Raw genomic sequence first — 20,087 nt, forward strand, 5'->3', positions numbered from 1 at the left:
AATTTACAAAGAACTAAAGCAGATTTACAAGAAAAAAACTAACAAGCCCATTCAAAAGTGGGCAAAGGATATGAACAGACACTTCTCAAAAGAAGACATATGTGAGGCCAACAAACATATGAAAAAATGCTCATCATCACTGGTCATCAGAGAAATGCAAATCAAAACTACATTGAGATACCATCTCACGCTAGTTAGAATGGCGATCATTAAAAAATCTGGAGACAACAGATGCTGGAGAGGATGTGGAGAAATAGGAACACTTTTGCACTGTTGGTGGGAGTGTAAATTAGTTCAACCATTGTGGAAGACAGTGTGGCGATTCCTCAAGGACCTAGAAATAGAAATTCCATTTGACCCAGCAATCCCATTACTGGGTATATATCCAAAGGATTACAAATCGTTCTACTATAAGGACACGTGTACACGAATGTTCATTGCAGCACTGTTTACAATAGCAAAGACCTGGAACCAACCCAAATGCCCTTCGACGATAGACTGGATAGGGAAAATGTGGCACATATACACCATGGAATATTATGCAGCCATCAAAAACGATGAGTTTGGGTCCTTTGTAGGGACATGGATGAACCTGGAAACCATCATTCTCAGCAAACTGACAGAAGAGCAGAAGATCAAACACCGCATGTTCTCACTCATAGGCGGGTGTTGAACAATGAGAACACATGGACACAGGGAGGGGAGCACTACACACTGGGGTCAGTTGGGGGGAAATAGGGGAGGGACGGTGGGGGGTGGGAAGCTGGGGAGAGATAGCAAGGGGAGAAATGCCAGATGTAGGTGATGGGGAGGAAGACAGCGAATCACACTGCCACGTGTGTTCCTATGCAACAATTTTGCATGTTCTTCACATGTACCCCAAAACCTAAAATGCAATAAAATAAATAAATGGGGAAAAAAAAATAAAATAAAATAAAATTATACCATCTGTAGTTGTAATCTTCACAACACTTTGAGTTGGGATGTAGAATGAATGTCAAAAATCCTTTATCCTATCTAAAGGGTCACAGGTTCTCTCTAAGGAAAGTAATTAAAGGTGTTCTGGAATCTATAGACAAACGAGTGTTTTCCTGTAAAAAAGACAAGTGTTACACAATTGCTTAACTTTGTTGTAATGACCATTGGATACTACTAACAGATATTTTTGAAAAAATAAATGCAAGTGTATATATCCTTTCAAGTTAACAGTGGTAAGTGGTAAGAAAATAAGTGCTTTCTAAATGATGACACAACTATGATCCACAGATGTTTGAAGATATTTTCATTATTACTAGTTTGTTTATATAAAATATATTTATTGAGCATCTACTATTGTTACACTCTGTTCAGAGCACTGTAGATATTGTAGTGAACACAACAGATGAAGCTCTTGTCTTCTGGAGCTTTCTCCTCAAGTAGAGGAAGACATATAAAAACCAAACACATAAAAGATCATGGATGATAAATGCCTTGATCAATAATATAGTAAAGATTTAGAAAAGGATTGAGATATGAGAAGTACACTATTCCTTTTGTGTTAGTCTGCTGGGGCTGCCATAAGAAAATACCATAGAATAGGTGACTTAAACAACAGAGGTATATTTCTCCCAGTTCTGGAGGCTGGAAGTCCAATATCAGGTGCCAGCACAGTCTGGTTCTGGTGAGGGCTCTCTTCCTGGCTTACAGATAGCTGCCTTCTCCCTATGTCCTCACATGGCAGAAACCTCTAGAGTTTCTTCCTGTTCTTACACAAAACACTAATCCCATCATGAAACTCTACTCTCATGACTTTGTCTAAACCTAATTAACTCCCAAAGGTCCCATCTCCAAATAGCATCACACTGGGCATTGGGAGTTAGGGCTCAACATATAAACTGGGTGGGAGGTGAATGGGAAGAGGGCAATTCAGTCCATAGCCCCTTTTTATGGGATGTTTAGAGAAAATCTCTCTGAAAATATGGTATGTGGGGAGAGATCTGAAGAAAATGAGAGAGCTAGAAAACAGTACATGCAAAAGTCTGGAAGTGGCAGTGTGGTGGTTCAGTTCAGGGCCACTGACAGCTGATATCTCCATTTGCCACAAGTGGCAGTTCTCCAAGATGGAGATGGAGAATTGACCAATGTATTTGGCAACAACGGACGTTATTAGCAACCTTAACAAGAGCAATTTCTTGTAGATTGTTGAGGATGAAAGCACGATTCAAGAGGATTCTAAAGAGAATGGGAGGAGAGCAAATGCAACTTCTTTTGAGAAGTTTTATGCTAAAGGAGAGCAGAAAAATATAGTTGGAAGCTTTTTTGTTGTTTGTTTAAGATGGGGAAATTATAACATTGTTCTGTGCTGATAAAAATTAACCAGTAATGTATATTGGTGCTGTGGTAGGAGCTTGTGAAAGTACTCTTCTGATTACTTTTTTCTCAGTGAAACAGGATGAAGTGAATCTGGAGAATGAGTGAACTAGGAATGAAGCCCGAAATGGGAAGAAGTGTAAAAAGTCTGAAGAGAGGAAAAGGTTTAAATAATTGTTAAGTATCACGGGAGAATGGGTACACTAAGGAATGTTCTAGGATTGCTGGGCAGCACCAAGGGTATTTGAGATTAAGATTAATCTGCTTGATTATATTTTTCTCTAGTTGTGCTCTGCTACTGGGGAATAGACATAATATAGGTAAGAAATGGACGAAGAATGAACTTAACCAGGATTGGGGTTTTACTAGGGCAGGCATTGGTGTAATATGAGTTTTCAAATTTTTACTGAACAGGGTCTGTGGTCAAAAAAAATTTCGGAGATTAAGGATAAAAAGCATTAAATACTACTACTACTAATGATCTAAAAGACACTTGAAAATCTTCCTACCCTGTCCATGGAAGAGCTGTAAAAAGCCAATACATATTAATGTCACCAAGAAAATTCTAATAAATTCCTTATGCTAAAAATAATATATCTAACAATCTAACTACTATGCAACAAAACAACTAAAATACCCAATAAAGGAAGTAACATATAAAACACTCAGCCATTTGGAAAATATATATCTATATATTTTAAATATTATAAGTAAATTAGGCCAAAGGGCAATTCAAAAGGAAAATTACAGAATATGTATGAAAGATTTAAATAATAAAAAAAACTTTAAAAGATCTATAGGCTACACCAAAAGCAATATTAAGATGAAAATTTACAACACTAGTATTAAATTTTCCTATTTTAAAAAACAATGACTATATTTGATTTTTAAAACATCTTTGTAAAATTATTTCCCTAGGAGAGTACAAAGAAATGCAATTTCTGGATCAAATAACATATAACTCTTTTTTTTTTTTTTAAATGTGTGTTTGACAGATATTGCCAAATATATTTCCAGAAAGCTGTATCAACATATGCTCCTACTAATATGAGATTGTCTATTTCTCCACATTGAAGCAAACATTGGATAATTCTTGGTATAATTTAAACAAATTATATTTTCTAGGTTAAATAAAGTGTGACTTCTTTTCTTCCTAGCTTTTGCTTGGTTTCTGGGGTGGGGGTGGGGAGATTCAATATTATTAAAATTTATTACGAATGGATTGTCAATTTTCTTATAGATGTCTCATACCTCAGAGAACCCACAGTTCTTTGAATAACACACATTAGGCCTCCAGTCATATGTGAAAGTACCCAAGTCCCACACAAGTGGATGGAATGATTTATAATAACACAAGACATTAAAAGAATATTTTAAAATATTTGAATGAGTTTGAGATGACTGATAGCCCAAGGAAATAAAATGCAGGACACCAAAATAACCCATCACTCTTTGGTTACACTGCATGTATAAGTGAGATCATGTAGTATTTTTCTTTCTGTGTCTGGCTTACTTTACTTAGTATAATATCCTCTAGGTTCATTCATGTAGGCACAAATGGCAGAATCTCCACTTTGTTTTCAAGGCTGAGTGAATTTTATTATATATGTGTGTGTATATCTATTTCACAATTTCTTTTGAGGTCACGCAGGTTGTTTCCATGTCTTGGCTATTGTGAATGAATTATGCTGCAATGAACGTGAGAGTGCAGGCATGTCTTTGAGGTATCAAGATCATTTCTTTTGGGTATATAACCAGAAGAAGCATTGCTGGATCATATGATAGTCTACTTTTAACTTTCTGAGGAACTTCCATGCTGTTTTCCATGATGGCTGTACCAAATTTACTTTCCCACAAACAGTGTACAAACGTTTTCAATTCTCCACACCCTCTCTAACACTTATATCGTCTTTTTGATCACAGCCATCCTAATAGCGGTGAGGTGATATATCTCACTACAGATTTGATTTGTATTTCCTTGCTGATTAATACTGTTGAGCACCTTTTTATATACTTTTTAGCCATTTTTATGTCTTCTTTGGAAAAATATCTATTCAGGTCCTTTGTTCCTTTTTTAAATTGGGTTGTTAGTTTGCTACTGAGTTGTGCGAGTTCCTCATATATTTTTGGTATTAACTCCTTATCAGATGTATGATTTGCAAATAGTCTCTCCCAACCCACAGGTTTCCTTTTCATATTGTTGACTTTTTCCTTTGCCATTTAGAAACTTTTTAGAGTGATATAGTCCCAGTTGTTTATATTTGTTTTTGCTCCCTGAGCTTTTGGTGTGACATCCAAAAAAATCTTGCCAAGGCCAATGTCAAGGAGCTTTGCCCTATGTTTTCTCCTAGGAATTTTACAGTTTTATGTTTATCTTTAATCCATCTGCGTTAATTATGGTCTGAGGTGAGGTAATGATTCAATTTCATTTTATTTTTTTTTGCCTGTGGACATCCACTTTTCTCAACATCATTTATTGAAGAGATTACCCTTTCCCCACTGTGTATTCTTGACAGCTTTGTAGAAGATTAGTTGACCATATGTGTGTAGGTGTATTTCTGGGCTATCTATTCTATTGATCTCTGGGTCTATTTTCATGGCAAATCTCATGTTAAAATGTGATTCCCAGTGTTGGAAGTGGGGCCTGGTGGGAAGTGATGACTCATGGGGGCAGTAGGGTACTGTTTGGTTACTATAGGTTGGTAACATAATTTGAAATCAGGAAGTGTGATGCCTCCAACTTTGTTCTTTCTCAAGATTGCTGATATGGTTCGGATATTCTTCCCCTCTAAATCATATGTTAAAATATATAATTTTCCCCATTTCACAGTGTTGGAAATGGGGCCTGGCGGTGGTTGATTGAATCATGGGGGCAGATCCATCAAGAATGGATAATGGAACTTTACAAAGAGCTACTCTCTAGGAAAAAAGGCTTCAATCCTTCATCCATTCATCTCTCTTTTTTCCTCTCCCCCTTACTGTCTCTCCCTCACTTGAATAATTTCTACAGTTATAGTAAAGGTATATGGTAGTATTCTTTGCAGATATTGTGCATGTATTAAATTTTGGCAATGTCCTATTTTAAATTATTTTAAAAAATTATTTAAAATAAATTTATTATTTTAATAAATAAGTTATTTATTAAAAATCAATATTATACTTTTATGCAATAAAAGTATTCTTGCAAAATAAAAACAATTGCCCAGTGATTTTGGATTTTTCTAAAGTTTGTTTGCCTAAAGGTGGTAATTTAACCTCTATATTTGAGACCAGCTCAATGAATCCATTAGTCATAATGACTGTCTTCTATTTGAGGTGAGAATAACTACAGGAAATAAAAGTCCTTTCTTCAAGGTAGGGCATTAAAAAGAAATATATAATAAATATTTTAAAAGAATAAGATAAAATGCCCAAATTTTTAATACTTATTATTTATACTATTCATTACATACACATGGGCAAGGACTTCATGCCTAAAACACCAAAAGCAATGGCAACAAAAGCCAAAATTGACAAATGGGATCTAATTAAACTTAAGAGCTTCTGCACAGAAAAAGAAACTATCATTAGAGTGAACTGGCAACCAGTAGAATGGGAGAAAATTTTCACAATCCACCCATCTGACAAAGGGCTAATATCCAGAATCTACAAAGAACTTAAACAAATTTACAAGAAAAAAAAAAAAACAACCCCATCACAAAGTGGGTGAAGGATATGAACCAAAACTTTTCAAAAGAAGACATTTATGCAGCCAACAAATATATGAAAAAAAGCTCATCATCACTGGTCATTACAACAATGCAAATCAAAACTACACTGATGTACCATCTCATACCAGTTAGGATGGCGACCAGTAAAAAATCAGGAGGCAACAGATGCTGGAGAGGATGTGGAGAAATAAGAATGCTTTTACACTGTTGGTGGGAGTGTAAATTAGTTCAACTGTTGTGGAAGACAGTGTGGCAATTCCTCAAGGATCTAGAATTAGAAATACCTTTTGACCCAGGAATCCCATTACTGGGCATATACCCAAAGGATTTTAAATCATTCTATTATAAAGACACATGCACACGTATGTTTATTTTGGCACTGTTCGAAACAGCAAAGATTTGGAACCAATCCAAATGCCCAGCGAAGAGAGAGTGGATTAAAAACATGTGAGATATATATACACATACATACATTTTTTAATCCTCTCTCTCTCTCTCTCTCTCTCTCTCTCTCTCTATATATATATATATATATATATATACACACACACACACACACACCATGTAATACTATGCAGCCATAAAAAAAGATGAGTTCATGTCCTTTGCACGGACATGAATGAAACTGGAAACCATCATTCTCATAAAACTGACACAAGAATAGAAAACCAAACCGCATGTTTTCACTCATAAGTGGGTGTTGAACAATGAGAACACATGGACACAGGGGGAGAAACATCACAAACCAGGGCCTGTAAGGGGGTGAGAGGCTAGGGGAGGGATAGCAGGGGGTTGGGGGATTGGGGAAGGATAGCATTAGGAGAAACATCTAATGTAGATGATGGGGTGATGGCTGCAGCAAACCACCATGACACGTGTATACCTATGTAACAAACCTGCATGTTCTGCACACGTACTCCAGAACTTAAAGTATAATAAATAAATTTTTTAAAAAAGGAAATTAAACAGTCTAAAGTTTATTTCACGGCTATTAATTGTGAGAGTAAAAATTATCAGAATTTCTATAGCAATGCAAAACACTGCCCTTTGTAACTGAATATAAGCACCAAAGTTGTGACAGTAATAATCATATTAATCCCATGCTAAGGAATTAAGATTCTTCTCCAGAAAATGGAGAATCATGAAAAGGAGAAGCCTGGTAGGATCTGATCTGCCTTTTTGACTGATGCTATGAAAAGTTCCAAACAGACATGCACATGCAAAAGATTATACTAATCAGTAAATATTTATGGCTTAATCTAAATTTTGTTTTGAGACAGCGTCCCCCTCTGTTGCCTAGACTAGGGCACAGTGGCGTGATCTTGGCTCACTGCAGCTTTCGCCTTCAGGATTCAAGTGTTAATCCAAACTTATTAATTCTAAATGAGGAATACAATGATCTAGAAAAAAACTGAATTACATTAAACAGTTTGGTTTGTACATTTTCTGTAAAGTAGTGGCAACAGTAAGAATTAAACAAAAGGCAGCTCCTCAGCATGGATGCACATAAAGAAATGGGGGAAACTATCTATACCAAACAAGTAATGATCTGTTAATTCCACTAAATAAACTGAAACCTTAAAAAGACAAAAATCTTGCCAGGGAATACACTTATTTTCATATTTAGCCACACTAACTTGTTGAGATTAAACCAATAAAGATAAATAAAGGCCAAACTATGTAACAACAATCTGCCCACCTACTGTGGGGAATGTGGGTAAAGAGAAAGAATAGGGAAATATAATCCACAAAATATTCAAGGCAAAAATATTTTGGTTATTGCAACAACCACAATTTGAGAACTATAAACATTAAATGTAAATTAGTGGCAAATCTTGTGGCATTCTTAAATTCAATGATATTTTAAAACTCATCTTTGCCAAGGTGTTTTATAAACAAGCTAGAAGACTGATTGCTAAGAAAACCCTTGAAATGTATTTTTTAAAAGAAAAGGATCTCATTTTAAAAAGAACAAATTGGAATTACTTGAGACAGAAAATATTGATTGATTCTATAAAAAAACTTAATTGAACAGCATAATCACCATGTGGTAGTCAAATATCCATTTAGGTAAGACTAAAAACAGCAGCCCGGTAAGGCCTGCATCATGCATTACCAATGGTAGACACGAGTGTCTACATTGTGCAGTGCTGATTTCTATCCAAAGAAATGACTGTTTTACTTCCTTGATGTAGGAAAGGTGGAAATAAATAGCAATCATTATTCTGATGCTTAACTACCAAATCCAGATAGAAAATATCCTGTCCCCAAACAAAAGATACTTGTGAAGATCAGATCATAGATTCTGATCTGGATTAGGGAAAATAGGATTACTGTGAGTATGGTTTCAATGTTGCCACCATGTATTTTGTTCCCCTCAGACTAAAGAAAGGAGTAGGGGGAAGAAAACTTTTAAATTTCATCTAAAAACTAACAGTAAGGAATCTAAACAGGTCCAAGGGTGGGGGACAAATGGGAATGGCACTGTTTTTTTTTTCAAAAAGACGTCAGTCATTTGATTAATCTTGCTCTACAGCAAAGCAATAACTGCAAGAGATTATATACCCAGAAATGTTAGAGAATGATTAAAAAACAGTGCCAGGTATGGTGGCTAACACTTATAATCCCAGCATTTTGGGAGGCCAAGATGGGAGGACTGCTTGAGCCCAGGAGTTTGAGTTCAGCCTGGGCAACATAGTAAGACCATGTCCCTACAAAAAATATGGAAATTTGGTGGGTGTCATGGCATGTTCCTGTAGTCCCAAGTACTCAGTAGGCTGGAGGCTAGAGGATCGCTGGAGCCTGGGAGGTTGAGGTTGCAGTGAGCTGTGATTGGGCCACTGCATTTCAGCCTGGGGAACAGAACAAGACTCTATAGCTAAAACGAAACAAAACAACAACAGAATAGAACAAACACAAACACTCTCGTTTCACGCCTGTATGTGAGGTGCTCTAATCATGAAAGCAGAAGTCAGACTCCACCCTCAGCTGAAGCTCATACTTCACAAGGTTAAGAAAAGCATAAAAGGATTCCTTGAGAAGCATCTTCAAATCAGATATAGTAAGCTCAGAACAACAGGGACCTAGATAAGAGTTAACAGTTTCATTTTATACTATCTGGCTTTTTATTTCATTAACTGAAAAACGCCTTCTCCAGAAGACACTTTCCCCAATTTTATAGAAGCACCTTTGACAAATACACAATTCTTTACCATTATATCATAAAAGGACAGCTATACTATGGATAAAACATAATTTGATAAAGTCACAAATGGAAATCACTTTCAGAGCTACATATCACATCTATTTTGGGTTCTTCTAAATCAAATAATACTACCTGTTCTGCAGTTCATGTGCCAGAAAAACATATACTGAATGACATTATTCTGCTCTGTGCAGCTAGATTTACCACAGGTTTTTTGGAGGTATTTCTACTAGTACTCCCTTAAGAAGAATTTCGTAATTATTTTGAAATTGAACAAAAATTAACCTTTAATAAACATAACAATGAGTTCTCCTAATGAAACTCTTCCAGGAACTAACTTTGACATATTACATTGCTTCATGTTTTTAAATGCACCCTAGTCCTTTTCTAGTTTATTTTGCAAACTACACTGAAGCTAATTGAATGACCCTGCCTAAATGTCTTAAAGAAGTAATGTGTCCTATGTCAGAATAAACTAAATTTCAAATTAACTAGCAAGTAGAAAATATATGGCTCAATAATACAAGCAATAATCCATTAAGAAGGTTCAAAATTAAAAACAAATATAGTAATAATTAGAATAGTAATCCATTTATTGAGGCTGTGTTTCCTTTATTAGATACTTACTTTTGATTTGTCAGTTATCACTCTAGGACCGTGAGGGCAAAGGCCGTTGCCTTTCTTTAACAGCCATAGCCTCAAGACCTAAAACAGTGATTGACTTTAAAAATCTAAATAAATAAATGCTGAATAAATAAAAGAGGGAAAGGATGAATGCATGATTTGCTTGTCTCCAAAGAAATAGATTTGCATTCATTTTACCATGTTGGATATTAGAGAAAACTTCCTACAGAGTTGAACAGAGAGCCAAGATTCTAAGACATCATTCTATTAATTCACACTGCTATAATGTTAAAGACATTTATACTTAAGGATCTTTGTGGCTGTCTTTTCACATCCATTACTTTTTCCTAACTGCTTACTTCCTAACGCATACTTTTCCCTAACTGCTCCAGAGATGCAGGCCTTTGCTGGAGGCTGACTGCATACTCAACTTCGGGGACAAAACATAGAACTTAGGCTAAGCCAGGCAGGACCCTTCATCCTACTAGCTACTGTCACTGTCAGGGCTTGGGGAGACCTTGTGATCCAAGCCTTTTTAAGAGTAAATCTTGAGACAAAGGCATCATCTCTTCACCTGGACCTAAAACGTCTATGGTCACTGGTGCCCCTATGCGAGAAATAAGTATTCAGTATGACCTGAAGATAAGGTCAACAAAAACATAAGAGGGCAGGAACAGCAGAATAGGGAATTAGGGCTAGAAATCCAATGTACATTGTGAACTTCAGTATCGAACCTTGCTTGAGGCCAAATCTACCTCTGGGCTTTGTTATCTGAACGCATACTTTTCCCTAACTGCTTAATTTTGTTTGAAATGGGTTTTTAATTAACTGCAATCAATAGCACCATGCAAAAATAGTAACTGTTTTCAATTTTACATCATTATTACTGCTCTGAAGACGGTCTGCATGACATCATGCAGGGTTATAGTCTCCTACCCTTCAATTATATGACATAGTAGTATACTTATATACCCTCCAAATTGCAACAGCAGCTTTCTGAATATTTGAGAATCTAAACTCAAACTATAGCTGAAAAACATTTAAAGGACTAAAAATCAACACCAACATTAATATTTACTGAGATATTTATTTATTGAGAGCATCTAATAGATGCTACTGCATTTATGGAAGAATATCTATGGAACTAGAATCTTCTGGATATAGTCATGTCTCAAATAAAAATGCAAAATAAGCTTTGTTACTTTCAGTATGACAATTTATAGATAACTTTTTTTTTCCTAAAGTCTATTTTATTTCCTACCTCTTTACACTGTTCTGCATCTAGAAACAAGGGACAATAAAAAGGAAAAAGATGCATAAGAAACAACTGCTTACTTAGGAAATCACAATTAAACCTCTCCACTTTTATGTCTAAAATTTAACTAACACTTTATGAGTTTCTAACTGCTAGTATTTCAATCTGGCAACAGGCGCCTCCTCTCAAGATATGAAATCAATGGTACATCTTTTTCCACAACATGCATTTATTTGTATTTACATGCATATTATATGTGTATATTGCTTGATGTGTTCAGTCCTAACTGCAAGCATCTAAACAGCCTATTTAATTTGCCTCATAAAGCATATCCTTCAGCACCACTTACAAAGTACATACTTCTGATGGAGAAAGTAAAATAAAATGAAAAGAGAAACTGCAGAACATAGGAAATCAAATGAGGATTAAGAGAAACATTAACAGAGATGGTAAATACGTAAATTCAAAACAGCATAAATTCAATAAACTTGTAAATCTCATTCTCCACTGTCAGCTACTATTTCCATATTGGTATATTTCCTTACAGTCTTAATTTCAATGTGTTTGGGAAATATGAATATTCCCTTATCGTCAGGAAAATAGGGTTCTCACCCCATTTCCAATACTATGAAAAACACTGTGATGAACAGCCTTATGCACATGAATGTGCATATGAACAAAATCCTTGATATCTTAAAGAGAAATTACCAAATGTGAGTCTACCAGGTTGCTGTGTATTAATGCTTTCAATGCTTCTAACTGAATTGATTTTAAAATACTTTCTGGGTTTTACTAACCTATGTTTCCACCAACAGTTAATGTGTCACCACTCCCATCTTACTCTTGACCACTTTATATACAAAAATAGCATTATTTCAATACCAGTAAGCAGATATGTTATGTGTTTATTTTTATTTCTTCTTCGTTTTCATATCCTTTGTCAATTTTTCTACTAGAATGTTACTTTCTTATTGATTTAAAAGATCTATATAGATAAACAATACTGATAGTTTTATCATATCTTCATGCATTTGCCTTTTATTTAATACTTTTTTGTTTTTGAAGCACACACATAACTTTTATAAGATCAAATTTAAAAGTCACTTTTTTTGTGATTTCTTCACCCTCAAACTGGTCTGAGTAACCTTTCAGAATATTTTAATAGATTCTATTTCCTCTCTTGAAAAATTCACAAAATTTAGCTTATAAAAGCCTCTGAAAATTCCTTAAAGAAACTTCTTAAAAATTTTAACTTAGCATTTTACAAACTTATTTGAAAACAGACCTCTCCCTATTCCTACAGTGTATTTGTCAACATCTTGGGGAGTCGTATTTCTCAAAAGATTTGAAAACAAAAGCCTTGAAAACAAAAGCCTGGAAAGTCCTTCGATATTATCTGTGGTTATTTTGTGTTTTTTTTTTTTTTTTAATGTTTTACTTTTTCACACCAATTTTTTTTTTTTTTTTTTGAGACAGAGTCTTACTCTGTCACCAGGCGCCAGGCTGGAGTGCAGTAGCGCGACCTCGGCTCACTGCAAAATCCGCCTCCTGGGTTCAAGCAATTCTCCTGCCTCAGCCTCCCGAGTAGCTGGGACCACAGGCACGCGCCACCACGCTCAGCTAATTTTTTTGTATTTTTAGTAGAGATGGGGTTTCACCATGTTGGCCAGGATGGTCTCGATCTCTTGACCTCGTGATTCGTCCGCCTCGGCCTCCCAAAGTGCGGGGATTACAGGCGTGAACCACCGCGCCCGGCCCTTCACACCAAATTTTTAATATTCCCTGGAATTTATTTTGATTCATAAGGTTAACAGTTATCACTGTTCGGTTTTCCAATAGTTCTCTAATTGTCTTGGTATCTTTCTCCCACTGATCTCTAATGCCATCTTTATTGTAAATTCTTCTTTACATTTAATTGTACAATTTATTCTCTTCACAGTTGTGTGTGTTGGGTTTTACACCAGTACCACACTATTTTGACTACCATAGTTTTCATGGAATCTTATATTATCTGGTGGTATTATATGTTGGTGCAAAAGTAATTGCGGCTTTGCCGTTAAACTCAATTCCCTACTCTTCTTTAATGACAATTTCTTGGCTATCCTAATATTTTATAACTTTAGATGAAGTCTAATGTCATTTTATTAACTTTTTTTAAATCTTGCTGAGCTTTCTGTCTAAATAACATTAAGCCAATACATTAATTTGGAAACAACTGAGCTATTTACATTTAGTCTGTATGCAGGAACATAGTGCTTTTCATTTATATAGTCATGTCTCAGTACATTATTAAAAATGAGTTACATATTTCTTCTACATTTATTGTTAACAAAGTTTATCTTCAAATAATATTTTTCTTGTATTGTTTTTATTGGCATTGTCTTTTTTCTCAATTTTAGTATTGACTATTACACTGAATTTATTATCAACTGTTACTGAATTATGGGAGAAACTCCTAATTTTGGTCAGTGTCTATCTGACTTAATGAAGATTTTCATCAACTTCAATAATTTTTACACTGATTCTCAAGGATTACTGAAATTAAAAAATTATGTTATCTGTACATAATGATACATTTTTGTCTCCTGCTAATAGCAATCCCTTTTATTGCGCTGTCTAGTGCTCCTTGAATTCTGACAATTAAAAGTGGCATTCTAGAATTTAATAGAACTCCTAATAATTTTTAAAACTATGATGATGTCTGTTCATTTAAGCGAGTTTTTTTTTTTTTATCATCAAGTAGAAGGACTTTTCTATTTCTACTTTATTAAGAATTTCTAAAAAGTCTAGGAAGTGAATTTTGTCCTATCTCTTTTTATTACCAATTAAAGCTATCATATGGTTATTCTTATTTGACCTAGTTATTTGATATATGATAGTAATATGTTTTCTAATATTGACACATACTTGAATCATGGAAAAAATCCTACTTGGTTGTGGTTATATATACTTTGCAAATACTTTAAGATTTATGCATCATATTCCTAAGTGAGATATTATCATTTTCATTCATTTGAGCTCTGTCTGAAGTTATGCTTGCTTTTTAAAATTTAATAAGAAGTTTTCCATGATAATTAACTGTTTCATGAATTAAAGAGCTCTTCCATAAACTAGGTTAGATTCAGAGACTTCTGAGGATACAACTCTTTAAGAAATTTTGGCATTTCCAAATCAAAACCACATTGAGATACCACCTTACGCCAGTTAGAATGGCAATCATTAAAAAATCTGGAGACAACAGATGCTGGACAGGATGTGGAGAAATAGGAACACTTTTACACTGTTGGTGGGAGTGTAAATTAGTTCAACCATTGTGGAAGACATTGTATGATTCCTCAAGGACCTAGAAAAGGAAACTCCATTTGACCCAGCAATCCCATTACTGGGTATATACCCAAAGGATTATAAATCGTTCTATTATAAAGACACATGCACACATATGTTCATTGCGGCACTGTTTACAATAGCAAAGACCTGGAACCGACCCACATGCCCATTGATGACAGACTGGAAAAGGTGTGGCGCATATACACCATGGAATACTATTCAGCCATAAACAATGATGAGTTCGTGTCCTTTGTAGGGACATGGATGAATCTGGAAACCATCATTCTCAGCAAAGTGACACAAGAACAGAAAATCATATACTGCATGTTCTCACTCCTAGGCAGGTGTTGAACAATGAGAACACATGGACACAGGGAGGGGAGCATCACACACTGGGATCTGTTAGGGGGGCCAGGGGAGAGACAGCGGGGGGTAGTGGAGAGGTTGGGAAGGGATAACATTGCAAGAAATGCCAGATATAGGTGATAGGTGGGGGGTGGTGGAGGCAACAAACCACATTGCTATGTATGTGCCTATGCAACAATCCTGCCTAATCTGCACATGTACCCCAGAAGCTAAAGTACAAAAAAAATTAAAAAATAAAAAAATTTTGGCATTTCTTTCAGTTACTGACTTACCCAGGTTTACTACTTCCTGATGAGTAGAAATTACACATTTATATTTTCTTAGATAAACTTTCATCAAGATTTATAAATAAATTAGTTACTAACACATGAGCATCTATGGCTATATCCTTATTTATTGCTAATTTTTAGTTTTAGGTTGGTGCAAAAGTTACTGCAGTTTTTACCTCTTTTAATGGAAAAATGATAAATTTTTGTCTCCTGCCAATAGCTATACCTTTTATTGCACTGTGTAGTGCTCCTTAAACTCTGGCAAATAAAAGTGGTAACAGTGGGCATTCTAGAATTTAATTTTTTAATGGCAAAAACTGCAATTCTTTTGCACTAACCTATTAATTTTTATTTTTCTTATTTAGGGGCGACACGAATTCATTCTACCACTTTGTTCTTATATTTGCAAAGAATTTCTTAAGTTGATAAATTTAATTTTCTTTTTATTTCGTTTACTTTTGTATTTTCATTTGTCCTGTCTTCTCTATTTTATTACAATATTTATATGCTTTAGCTGAATGCTTGATTTTCATTTTCTCCAACTTAATAATGAATGGCTTAAAAGGGAAAACATTGCTTCCTTTTAACAAAGCTTTGTCTATACTTGCTTAGTTTTATATGGACTCGTCTCATTGTTACTATCCAAATAGTCTGTGATAGTACTGTTAAATTTGTTTTCGGTTCATTAGTTGCCTCTATGATTTTTTTTCCCTTTTTAATTTGCCATCTTAACTGGTTTTGTTTGTTAGTTAAACTTCTGTTATTACTTTCTAGGTTTTCTTTCCATTCTAGTAAAGTAGTATGCCCTATAAATTTCTGGATTTTGCTGACTGTATGTGTGTGAGAGAAAGTGACAGTAAGAAAGACAGTTGAGAGTGAAGGTGGGTTTGAGAGAAAGAGGCAAAGAGTTTGATTCCTCATGGATGGTTGAATAGTGGTTCATTTTTCCTGTTTTCAACAGAGAGGGTCTTGCAATGTTGCCCAGATTGGACTTGAACTCCTAGGCTCACATGCCTCAGCCTCCTGAATAGCTGGGACTACAGCTATGGTGAGTCACTTTCTTCATTGATGATATGTACAGCCATTACATAAAATTGAAGATGTGCTGGTTGAAGGTGTGAGGGCAGGTGGAGGCTGGAGCCCCACAAAAACCTCTTCTCTTTTCTCTAAAGAGACCCATGGAGTCCTTGAAGTTACCTGGGTAAGGTTTTAAGACTGCTGCTCATTCATAAAACATTAAATATGCATCTATTAGATTAACTTAGATATTTATTAAAATATTTTCCCCTTGAATTAATCAGTTAAGGATTGAGATGGTGTGTTCTAGTCTCCATAACAAATATATTTCTCTGACCTCTCCCCACACTACCAGATGCTTTCAATGCTCTGGAATTTGATGATTAACAGTTTGCATCTACTATATTTTAAGTATAGGCAGTATCTTTTAGTAACATAAAATTATTGCCTTTATTCCATTTTAAAGCTTCTCTCCTTAAATTATCTTTTCTCTGAAATTAATATTGTAACCACCAGTATTTGGGTTTGTATATCTCTGATTGTTCTTTAACTTTTACCTCTTAAATAATCTAGAAAAAATAAATTTCTATTTCTATATATATTTGGGCATAGTGTATATATGCATATAAATGAATTTGCGTACATAAATGTATAGACATGTCTGTATTTATTATGTACATATATATACATCTTTATAGTATATAATTCTATCTTCATTTCATAATCCCATATATGCTAACATTTTTAAGAGTTTCAGTTTTTAACTCAACCTTTTAAACTTTTCTGGTATTTGTGAATGTTTATCTTACTGGGATTAGCCTTTTTCTTTTATGTTAAGTCTTATCCAAGATATTTTTGGACTGGTATCTTTCTGGACATTTTATTTTCCTTTCCCTTATAATTAAAAGGAATCATGATAGGTAGAAATGGGAATAGTAGAAAGACTTCAAAAACAGGAGAAGATGGACAACTTCTACAGGCATCCACCTCTCTCTTCTTCAATGAGTTTTCTAGTCCACTTATCCCTAAAAACTATAACCCTGGGACTCAAAATCCCCAGGAATGATAACCATGACACACTTGGGCACAACTGAATGATACACCTGATTTCTCTTATCATTCAGCCTTTGCAAGAAACTGCATGTTTTCAAATTTATGGTCAGCTCATTTCAGGTTAAGCAAATTCAGATGACCACTTGGCATCTTACTCAATTTAAAGCTTATTATCAAAAAATTTTAAGCTGCCTTAAATGTTACGTAAATCACTCTGCTTTCTCTCTAGATTCCAGTATTAAGACTCTGATATGCAAACACAAGATAAAAAGTCACTAGGGATTTTCTGCACCCCAATCTGTTTAAAAGCTGTACTCTCTGGTAAGCTCGAACCCTTGCATTCTTGTTTACTTTTAGCAGTTTGAGGATTAGTCCGAAGGTAGAGTTCTCTCAACTTTTTAAGCATCCATTGTTTACATCTTTTTACAAACTTAGTGGCTTACAAGACTACATAGTTTTCTTGATTAATAACAAACTTGAGCTTCACAGGTTCTTCTACAAGCAGCAAAGCAGGTTCTTAGGCAGGGTTCTTCTGTGAGTGATCACAGTTTCTCACTGATAAGAAAACCCAAAGCTATTTGAAGCTTTTAGTGACTGTGCCTTGGTCTTTGGTTGACACAGCCACAAATTATATGATTAGCTCAAAAAATCAGAATGAAAGAAACATTAGCTACACTGACACACCTGCCTTACGCCTTATTTTGGAATGGAGGTGGACGGGGTTGGAAGGAAGCTATAGCTGTATGTATTTCCCTGCTTTTCTTTCTCAGTCCCTCAAATATACTAAAATAACTCTGAACATTATTTAATTTTTATTTGATAATTTAAAAGGATGTTCTGAGATAATGGATCTCTACTATAGGTATATCCAAGTGCTAGAATCTGGTGCTAGAGAAAAATAAATGGGTAAGAGTTAGTTAACTATCATGATGATGGACTTGTAAAGCAAAATGGATGTAAAAATTTGGAAATTTCATATTTCAAGTCACATAAATTAATAATAATGAAGTAAATTAGGGATAAAACATAAAGCCAAGCACGCATACATCAGTTGAAAACAATAGGAAAGAATCCAGGCTGTTTTTTTGTATGCTTGCTCAATGTTTTGAGAAACAACTAGAATACTAAGTGAGTTTTTATATCTATAAAGAAGAAAACTATAATTAAGCCTGTTGGTAGATCTATATTATTTTCATACATTCTAGGGGGGAAGGTAGTAAACCAAGTTTCTGAAACTATAAGTGATGCTTAGAGGAAAATTAAGTCACTGAATGATGCCAGGGCTGATTATTCTACTAAACTTTAAAAGCAAGAGATTGCAGTCTCTGAGTCCAAAGTGGTTTCATATGAACTGCCACAGTTGTGGTTACTCTTGAAACTATAACCTATCAAATTAGAAGCAGGCAAGGCCTATGCTCTGAACAGTTCCACTATCTACTGTCTACAGTTATGTCTACAAGTTCAGAATAATTTCTTCAGTTAAACTCTGTTATCTGGATGAGTAGAATATAAAAGCTGCTCTGTTATATTGGCCAGAGAAGATTTTTGTTATGATATAAAGCTTAGTGAAGTTGCCAGCCTTGTGTTTATTGTATATATGAAGACTTTCATTGTAAATATTTTTATCAACTTCTGGTATTTTATTATCCTGGATACCACTATGGAATACATAACTATACAGAAGAAGTGTACAGACTGCATAAGTGCCCAAGCTTTTTCTACCCTGCATCTCCAGATATTTTATTGACTTTAGTAACCTGCTGACCCCCATTTTTCTAGGTCTACAGTAGCCTGCTATTACAGAGCTACAAAATGTTCATTTCTTCTCTTCTTGATTGTGGAATGCCCTTCTAGGCAACAGGTTTGGCTAACCAAGATTTTTCCCATCAAAATTGAAAAGTTACCTGTTCAGTTTTACTAATGCTTTATGTATTATGCTTTATTCCTTAATGAATTTTTCTCAGTGCCCATTTTTATAACATAAAAATACTTAGAAAATAAAGCATAAACAATATTTGCTCTTTGTGTAATGCATCATAAGTGAAACCATGCCACTAAACAACCATATCCTGTTTGGGCAATGATGACATCAGAAATACATGTTTATCGTCTGCTTTGGACAACTTAGCATGTTTTTGGCCCAAGGCAAAGTTGAACTAAAACCATTTGCAGTCGTCCCAAACCAAGATAACCACACATTTCCAAAGTAATTGATACCTAAAAGAACACTGCCTTTAGATCACAGTTCATGATCTAAGCATGCTAATTCTTTAAAGGTTGTTTAAGTTTATAAAGCATGTATGTCTACTGGACCTCTTCCAAAGTTTAACATAAAATAATTATATTTTCAGCATGCATAGAAACTATAATAAAGTTGGCATTTAGCACAATCTTTTCTAATTCTGAAATGACTTCTCTTGCCCAATTGAAAGAGAAGGGGAAAATGGAGATTCCATTCACGTGAAAGTATAATAATAGCAATATGAACTGTGAAAATAATTGCCTTGTAATTTGGAAGATACTAAAATGAAATAAATCATTTTACTTTAAATTTTTCCTTTAGCATTTAAAGAAAATAATTTTATGGATAGATAGCTAAAGTAAATAGAAGGCATACAATTTTGAAATTCATTGTTAAGACACATCCAGGGAATCCAAATACATGTCACTAATTTTGTCTTGCAGTGATATAAAGCACGTAATTGCCCTGGTTACTACATAGCTAGTAAGTCCAACCACAGCCTGCAACTATAGCCAGGAGAATAGCTCTTCAGGCCGGGCGCGGTGGCTCAAGCCTGTAATCCCAGCACTTTGGGAGGCCGAGGCGGGTGGATCACGAGGTCAAGAGATCGAGACCATCCTGGTCAACATGGTGAAACCCCGTCTCTACTAAAAATACAAAAAATTAGCTG

The 20,087-nt window shown here is 34.9% G+C and overlaps 1 protein-coding gene across 1 annotated transcript in view; it reads right to left on the reverse strand.

Annotated features, from left to right (window-relative positions):
- SUPT3H (SPT3 homolog, SAGA and STAGA complex component) overlaps positions 1-20,087 on the reverse strand; it is a 543,512-nt gene that overhangs the window by 158,735 nt on the left and 364,690 nt on the right.

Source organism: Sapajus apella, unplaced genomic scaffold (genome assembly GCF_009761245.1).
Source record: "Sapajus apella isolate SASKATOON/1434 unplaced genomic scaffold, GSC_monkey_1.0 scaffold41, whole genome shotgun sequence".
Taxonomy (NCBI): domain Eukaryota; kingdom Metazoa; phylum Chordata; class Mammalia; order Primates; family Cebidae; genus Sapajus; species Sapajus apella.